General features: G+C 42.8%; 1 protein-coding gene across 3 annotated transcripts in view; it reads right to left on the bottom strand.

Moving 5' to 3' along the window:
• The window catches only part of WAPAL (wings apart-like homolog (Drosophila)), a 159,698-nt gene that overhangs the window by 78,908 nt on the left and 73,007 nt on the right, over positions 1-7,783 (bottom strand). Inside the window, exon 1 of one of the 3 annotated variants that reach the window (XM_009334641.1) lies at positions 139-155. The exons of the other annotated variants lie outside the window; for them this stretch is intronic. The gene's annotated coding sequence lies outside the window, so the exon portion shown is untranslated. Of the gene's footprint in view, positions 1-138; positions 156-7,783 lie in introns of those variants that run through there. 3 annotated transcript variants of the gene reach the window in all.

Raw genomic sequence — 7,783 nt, 5'->3', positions numbered from 1 at the left:
GAGTTTGGGAAGGCGGCGGGCGCGGGGCCGGCCCTGCGTCGACTCCATTAAAAGTTTGTTACGCCGGGCAGCAGCGGGCAGCCTCGCCCAGGGGAAAGGAGCCCCTTCCGCTCATGGCGGCGCTTCGATCGTACTCACAGCGGTTGCACGGTCCCCAGCCCTTACAGCCGCTCCAGGGAGGAAACATGCTCTGCGGAGAAGTCCCGTGAAACAAACATAGTGCAGGCTGCGAAGTAGTGGCTTTCGCATGCTCCTACTTCCACAAGCGCTGGCTTACACAAAGCAGGTCCATCCACCCACATACGCTGTACTTATGCACACCTTTGAGACTTCAATTAGTGATACGCTCTGCGCGGAGTGAAAAAACACTCCGTGGAGATTGTGTCGTACAGCAAATACGTACAGGCACCAAACCATCATCAAACTCACTATTTTACGTTCTGGAAGCAGGATTCCGTAAAATGCGTGTGGAATAGAAAACTAAGGATGCACTACTAGAAAAGCAGTGCGCTAAAAAAGAACGTCATACTCACAGATGTAGTTCGGTAATTTTTAAGAGGAGTGAGGAGCTCAAAAAAGAAAAAAAGCAAAGGCAAAACAAAACAAACCTCTACGACCTTGGAACCTAAAATGGTTTCACAACACGTGATCATATTAGCCATCTGTCGTTTGAGGAAAGCTTTTAAAATACAGGTCCCAAATGCAAAACGAATTTAACAGCAGGCTGATTTCACTGCACAGAAACATGTTAAGAAACATGACTTTTTTCTTAGTTTTACCTTTACCCAATGCGAAATTACTGGCTTTCAGTAAAGAGATGCAAGACTATGGTTTTGTTTAGTGATCCTGTAAGTAAATCGATTTTTGGCCTTTACCTGGTACCTATCGATGTGTTAGTAGCTTTTAGGTATTGCTTCTGAAGAACAAACACACTCTGAATGTGCTCTCTAAAGCCAGTGTACAACGGGTGCTACAGAAAGCGAAGATAAAATAGGCTGGGCCTAGTGATGAGATGTACGAGCTTGATTGCAGATACGGCTGAGGTTTGTGTTGTGTTTCATGAAGGCTTACAAGTTTATCTATATCTAACCACCTGACTCAGTTATTGAAGAGCTACTGAAAACAGGTTACAAATTTTAAAATACATAATTTGAATACAAAAAGTGAGAAGATTTTTTTTTCCCTGTGAGTATTCTGGTATCAGAGCCACTAATTAGCTTGTTTAAACTTCAAGAGTAAAATGGATAGCTAAACCAGTTTGAGTTTTGCATACTATTGCGCGAGCTAAAAGTCTCATTTGGTGACTAACTGATCTGTTAGACAAAGAGGAAGAAACAGTACTGCGAGAGCTCAAAACACTTGGAGGCTCTGTGGAGTTCTCTACGCCATGAAAAAAAAGTTTGTCCTGAGAACCAGAAAAAGTGAAGAATATGGCCAGGGTAAGGAAGTGACACCAAGAAACTATTTGGAAATAAGTTAACTTGCTATCCAAATAGAAACTAGGAGTTGAAATTAAATTAAATATGTTTCTAACTTAAAGCCTGGGCTACATAAGTTTCTTAAACAGTAATTTAGAGAATTTTGCAGTATAGTGATAGTAATTGGATGTCATTTGAAAGCTCTCACACACCCTATACGCCCTGGGCTAGCTTCGTATTTCCAACAGTATTTTCAGTCTTTGTAGAATCCCCATACAGAGTAATCTAAAACACTGCAGATTCACGGTCATGATGGAACTTCACATGACTAACAGAGGATTAATTAAACTAATTTATGTGCTGCCTATCCTATCTTGGGTATCAGCAGAAGGCTATAAGTCTAATAAAACCTTTTACTTAGATGATGATGGAAAACAAACACTGTTATGTTCAAGAACAGCAGAGATGGGCCAATTTTTCTGCACTAACTTACTTCAGATACTTTTGAAAATTTCACACCTTGTAACTTAATAAGCTTGGCAATTAACATGTTAAGCTTTGTAATTTCCATTTTCATCTGGCTTACCTCAAATATGCAAGTACCAAGACAGAGCAAATAAAAGCCAAATCCCATCTACGTTTGGCAGTAGGTAAGTTTAATTTTCAAAGAGGGTGGAATTCAACAGGCATCTTATGCTTTTTGTGGAATTCTGTTATTGATAGTTGCCATCTCCCTTCACAAAAAAACCCAAAGCAAAACCCAACCACACAAAACCCTTCACAAAAAAGCAGCACACAAAACACTCCACTTTGGCATTTGCCTCCACAAGAACAGCAGCGGGAGGTAAGCAGCCATCTTACAACTTCAGCTTTTCCGTCTTAAAAACTCTTCTGGGAAAGCCAAAGTGGGTCCTACAGCTTCCTATTGCATTCCATTACTCCCCCCGGCAAGAGAAACTGGCAGCTTTGCTATTTATAATGAAGTCAGAAAGCAATGAAAAATGCAGCTCAAATACACCAAAGCTGGAGATGTGAGAGATAAAAGTATAACAATAGAAGGAACATGTAAGAAGGACAGAACAGTAATTTGGATACATCACATCTTAATACACTCTAGAACCCTCCCAGTTCTCTTTTTGAGGTTCTGCACTGAGATCTCTGTGGGGAGAACAACACAGACTTTTCAAAATGAGCTGTAGCCTAGTAGGGAGCCTTTCACATAACTTAGTCTTGAGGCAGCCATTAAAACATTTTAAACTGTTTCCGTTTCTTCCAAAAGAAAATGGAGGCAACACAGTATGAAAAGGGAAGGTTTCCTACGCAGCAGATACTCTGGGGGGAGATGAAGCTAGTCATATCCTTCCAGAAGCTGTCAGGAAGGTTTCTCAGTGCTGCCTCATGGACAAAAACCAGCATTTGACAGCAATATCAGCTTAAAGTGAGGCTACAAACAGACTCTAAAAGGACCAGAGCGCTAGGTTTCCTTGGTATCAAGTACATGAATTAACGGCATAATGCATCCTCGCTCCACTCCTTTTCCCACAAAAGGAGAATAAGCTCAATAACCCATTGCCCTGCTTTGCCCAAGAAGCAAACAGTAACTCACAGGAGGGCTCTCCCCATTACTCCACATACCCAGACCGCTTCCCTCAGAACCCTGAAAGCCAGTGACCCCTCAGTCCACTCAGCATCTTCTCCTTTGCCTCTTCCCGGTTCTTCTGCGTCTCAGCCTAGTCACTATTTGCCTCCCAAGTTCTCTCCAGCTTCCTATGGTACTTCCTTCCTTTCCTCTTGTCCAGGTGGGAAGGGACGGGGGAGAAGAGGATGTCTTGCTGCTCTTGCTGCACTCACAGCTGCTGCAGCGCTTTCATGTCCCAATTAGTGCCACTTAAAATCCTAAACATTTCAGTGTGTTTTGCTTTTTCTTTCCAAAATGTCAGTCTCCTCCTGTTCCTGTCCTTCAAGCGTCACGCATGGGTGAGAGCACTCAGGGCTTTGCCATTTCGCTTCACTGGGGCTAGAATTTCCCCCTTGCTATTTGCATAGCAAAAATGAAGGGAGGGTAAAGAGACACATTAAGTAACTAATTACCATGCTTTAGTCAACCTCTCTGAAACAGCTCTGAAAATAGTCATTTATAGATTAGTATCGCTACTAATGCGTGCTGGAGGAAGTTCAGCAACCCCACCAGAGGCAGCACGGGAGTGGGCAAAAACAGCTGGGTTGCACTGGGAGCTGCAGAGGCTGGACCAGAGCAGAGAATAAAGCAGAACGTACAGGGGTGAGGAGGGAGGGGAGATCTGCAACACAGTGTACAGGGAAGTGTGATTTCTGCCAAGAATATGGGTTTTCTTAGTGAGATATTTCCAATGGATAGCGTACTGCTTATTTCTGACACTGAACCCTGAGAAGAAAGACTGAAAGGCATTCAAATAGGGGATCTCTATACAGTTTTGGATCATATTTTTCAGTACGTGCATCACATTGTAGCTGTCTCCTCACACAAGGTGTTCAAACTAAGGCATTAAGTTTAGTAACTGAAAGGTTAAAACAAGCACCACTGGACAGAACAAAAGAACCCTTATAGGAGTCAGCAAAGGGCCAGTTCTCTGCGATAAAAAAAGAGTTCCCTGGATCGTGGCACTCATGAATCAGACCCAGGCAGCTAGCAGAAAAAGTTGCGCTACTCCACCTTCTCTCTGGCCTGCACACCCATCTGTTGCAATCATGTGAGAGGCAGCATCGTCTCTGCAATGTAAAAGCCTCCGGAAAGACTAGTTTTACTCGATGAACCAACAGTAGTCATTCACCTACGGCTAAATTCTCAGTGGTTGTTCTGTGCAGTTTTTTTCCCTAGGTGATCAGCCTGCAAGTCTACTGGAAAAACCTGTGGTGAAATACTAGTGGGAAAAGCACAAAGTAGCTTTCACCTTGTTCTAATTGTCAAGGTCAGAACTTTATTCTGCCATCCAGTTTATTTCAGCAAGCTCTGCTGAGAAAGTAACCGCCTGTGCTGTTTCCCATGAAGATTTTACAACGTGCCAAGGTGTTTCAGGAAAAAAAACCTCATTTGCAGTGAGGATGCAGCCTAACTTTAAAAGCGGCAAGGGAAGTCTAGGTTCTCCTTTCAGGTAAATTTTCCATTTTTTGTTATGGAATAAAAGGGGGCTGACTCTCTCAAATGCCTGAGATCTGTTGCAGCCTTACCGGAGGACCAGATTCAATACCAACCTTAACCTCTCCCTGAAGTTTTTTTTGAATTCTTCTTTTAAGAACTTACTGTTTCACATTATTATTATTGAATTTATGTCTGTCTTCATGACGGCAGCCGAGGAAAAGCTACCAAAATGCACAAACATAGTGCCTGTTGGGGAAAGAAAAACATGGGAATGCAACAAGCAATTGGTGTTTTAAATTGTTCTTATAAAGAATTCAGTGGTGGGGCTGTCATTGTCCTATCCTATTCCTCCTCCAGCAATAGGGTAGCAGCCATTTCTGTTGCTTATTTTGCTAATTTGCTTCCTTCACCAGTTGAAAAGGGCACGTACGTGGCCAACACTTAGACGTTATGTTCCTTTGTCCTCTTAGTTTTGATTATTAGGTTTGTGTGGCTCTTATATGCAGATGCTATAATCACTTGCTTCCCTTTTGAGTTTTTATTTACAAGATTTTTGTTTTCACCTTGTATTTCCCAAGTACTTGTTTCTACCTTTTAGAAAGAGTAGAACTTGGCCAGTAACTAAGCACTTCTACAGCAGTTACAAAACATAGCAATATCAGGTCAAACGACTAAGCTGCTGCACTGAGACCGGTATGTCTGGCCTTTGAGGGTTGTGCACGGTGGTACAAATAACAGCAACATAAACTATAATTGGAAAAGAAAATCCACGAAGAATTAAAACTTGTGGGACTAAGGAGGACTGGATGGACGTGTCCCTGAACGTCATGGCAGAATTAATGTACTATCTAGCAAATTAAGCTGATAAAATAAAATTTTTAAAAAATAATTAAATGAAGATTTCCTCATGGGAAGGTAGGAGGCAACAAAATATCAGTTAGTGACTTCATTAGTTTCCTGCCAGAATACAGCCCTGAACAAATTACTTTGACCTTTATTCAAATTACAATGCAGCACCACGAAGAAAGCCGCAAAGTCTTCTGCCTGTTGCACAAGACCCTGGCACGTCCAGGGCCGTACATTGTGCCAGTTCTGCAATCCTGTCCGCCTTTAACAAGGTTCACTGTGTACAGTGTAACCATGTTCGGTGAAATGGTCAAAGATCCTCCTACAGCATGCAATAGAGAGCCCGTTAACGAGCGGTGGCAGAGTACTTCAGAAATGTGTTTAAAGAAGATAACAAAAGGCAAAAAACAACCTGTGTAGTGACCGGTTCTTTAGACATATAAAACAAATTACTCGTTACTGGATCTAGCCACATGTAAGGGCAACAGAACAGGCAGTGCATTTACTGTCCAAAAGCACATTATTATCCTAATAATACATTGGCCTGCAGCAGCCTCCTTACGCTATAGTTTTCTACTGGATGTGCAATCTTGAATTTCTGAGATAAATGTTTACTGTGCAGCACAGTCATTTCTTGGTAAACATTTGAAAGAGATTGGAGGAATGTATTGATGCAAGAGCTTAGGCTCAAACTAAGATTGCTTCAACTAACTCAATATGTCTCCCCGATGGTTTTCATAAAGAATAAGTCTTTTACCATACCTGGGGGAAAACAAAACCTAGCTCCCCTTTTATCTCTTGACGTATGATAGCCAGTGGCATGAACATTATGTAGTAACCATAGGTGTCTACCTGGTGCTTTTTTGTGCCTTTCCGATAGCAAATACCTGAGCGTACCTGAAAGCATATTTCAATCAAGATACCTTTGCTGATCACCTGTCTAGCAAACACATAGCAGACAAGAACCATAGTTCATTAAAACAGAAAAAATCATTCCGTGCTCTACTTCAGCTCAATCCTAAGCAGTCCTGTTCAGCACAGTGCTGTGTCTTCTAACGCGAGGTATAGGAAGCAAGATCCAGATCTTCAGAGAAACATCCATATAATAAAGTACGAGTGCATAAAACTAATGACACGTGATTATATAGATTCCTTGTATTCTTTGGAAGTAATTTAGATTTAAGACTGGAGGAAAAACATGTCTGACATCAGTAAGACCGTACTGCTTATTTCCAGAGGTAGGTACCTACAGACACCAAAAGTGGAGCTTCCAGTAGTTTTCCTCCCTGAATGCTTTCTCACTCTTGCAGAGAGCTGCTCTGTGGCTGACAGATCCTTCCTGTCCCATTCAGTTCCCAGACTCTCTGTAGTTTTCAGCACAGGTGCCAAAAAAATTGAAGATTCAGGTGTTTTGGCTTGATTTTCCATCTTCTCCCCGCCCCCCTCCTCCCCAGAATGGACGATTGGGCAAGGGCTGAGTAATCATACAGGCACTGCTAACTGGCTTCACCTTTGCATCAACTAATCACTTTGGTCATTATCAGCTTGGACTAGATACAGGCATGCTGCAGAGAAAAAAATTCAGAATTCTTTCTCAATCCATTGAATTATCCACCAACAGTTATCAGTAGCCAAGACAGGAAAAAACATATTTGAAAGAGCATTGATTGCAGTTCATCATTTTTATTGGATGCATGCAACAAGAAAAGCTTCTATAGGTACGTCAGGGATAAAAGGAAGACCAGGGAAAATGTGGGCCCTCTCCGGAATGAAATGGGAGACCTGTTACCCAGGACATGGAGAAGGCAGAGGTACTCAATGACTTTTTTGCCTTGGTCTTCACTGGCAAGTGCTCAAACCACACCACCCAAGTTGCAGAAGGCAGAGGCAGGGACCGGGAGAATGAAGAACCACCCACTGTAGGAGAAGATCAGGTTTGAGACCATGTAAGGAACCTGAAGGTGCACAAGTCCATGGGACCCGATGAGATGCATCCGCGGGTCCTGAGGGAACTGGCAAATGAAGTTGCTAAGCCACTCTCCATCATATTTGAGAAGTCGTGGCAGTCTGGTGAAGTTCCCACTGACTGGAAAAGGGGAAGCATAACCCCCATTTTTGAAAAGGGAAAAAAAGGAAGACCCGGGGAACTACAGGCCAGTCAGTCTCACCTCTGTGCCTGGGAAGATCATGGAGCAGATCCTCCTGGAATCTATGCTAAGTCACATGGAAAATAAGGAGGTGATTGGCGACAGCCAACATGGCTTCACTAAGGGCAAATCGTGCCTGACAACTTTGGTCGCCTTCTACGACAGGGTTACAGCTTTGGTGGATAAGGGAAGAACAACTGACGTCATCTACCTGGGCTTGTGCAAAGCATTTGACACTGTCCCGCACGACATCC

Source organism: Pygoscelis adeliae, unplaced genomic scaffold (assembly GCF_000699105.1).
Source record: "Pygoscelis adeliae isolate BGI_AS28 unplaced genomic scaffold, ASM69910v1 Scaffold361, whole genome shotgun sequence".
In the NCBI taxonomy this organism is placed as follows: domain Eukaryota; kingdom Metazoa; phylum Chordata; class Aves; order Sphenisciformes; family Spheniscidae; genus Pygoscelis; species Pygoscelis adeliae.
The sequence above is the reverse complement of the archived record's forward strand: the minus strand, read 5'-3'. Positions and strand labels throughout refer to the sequence as shown.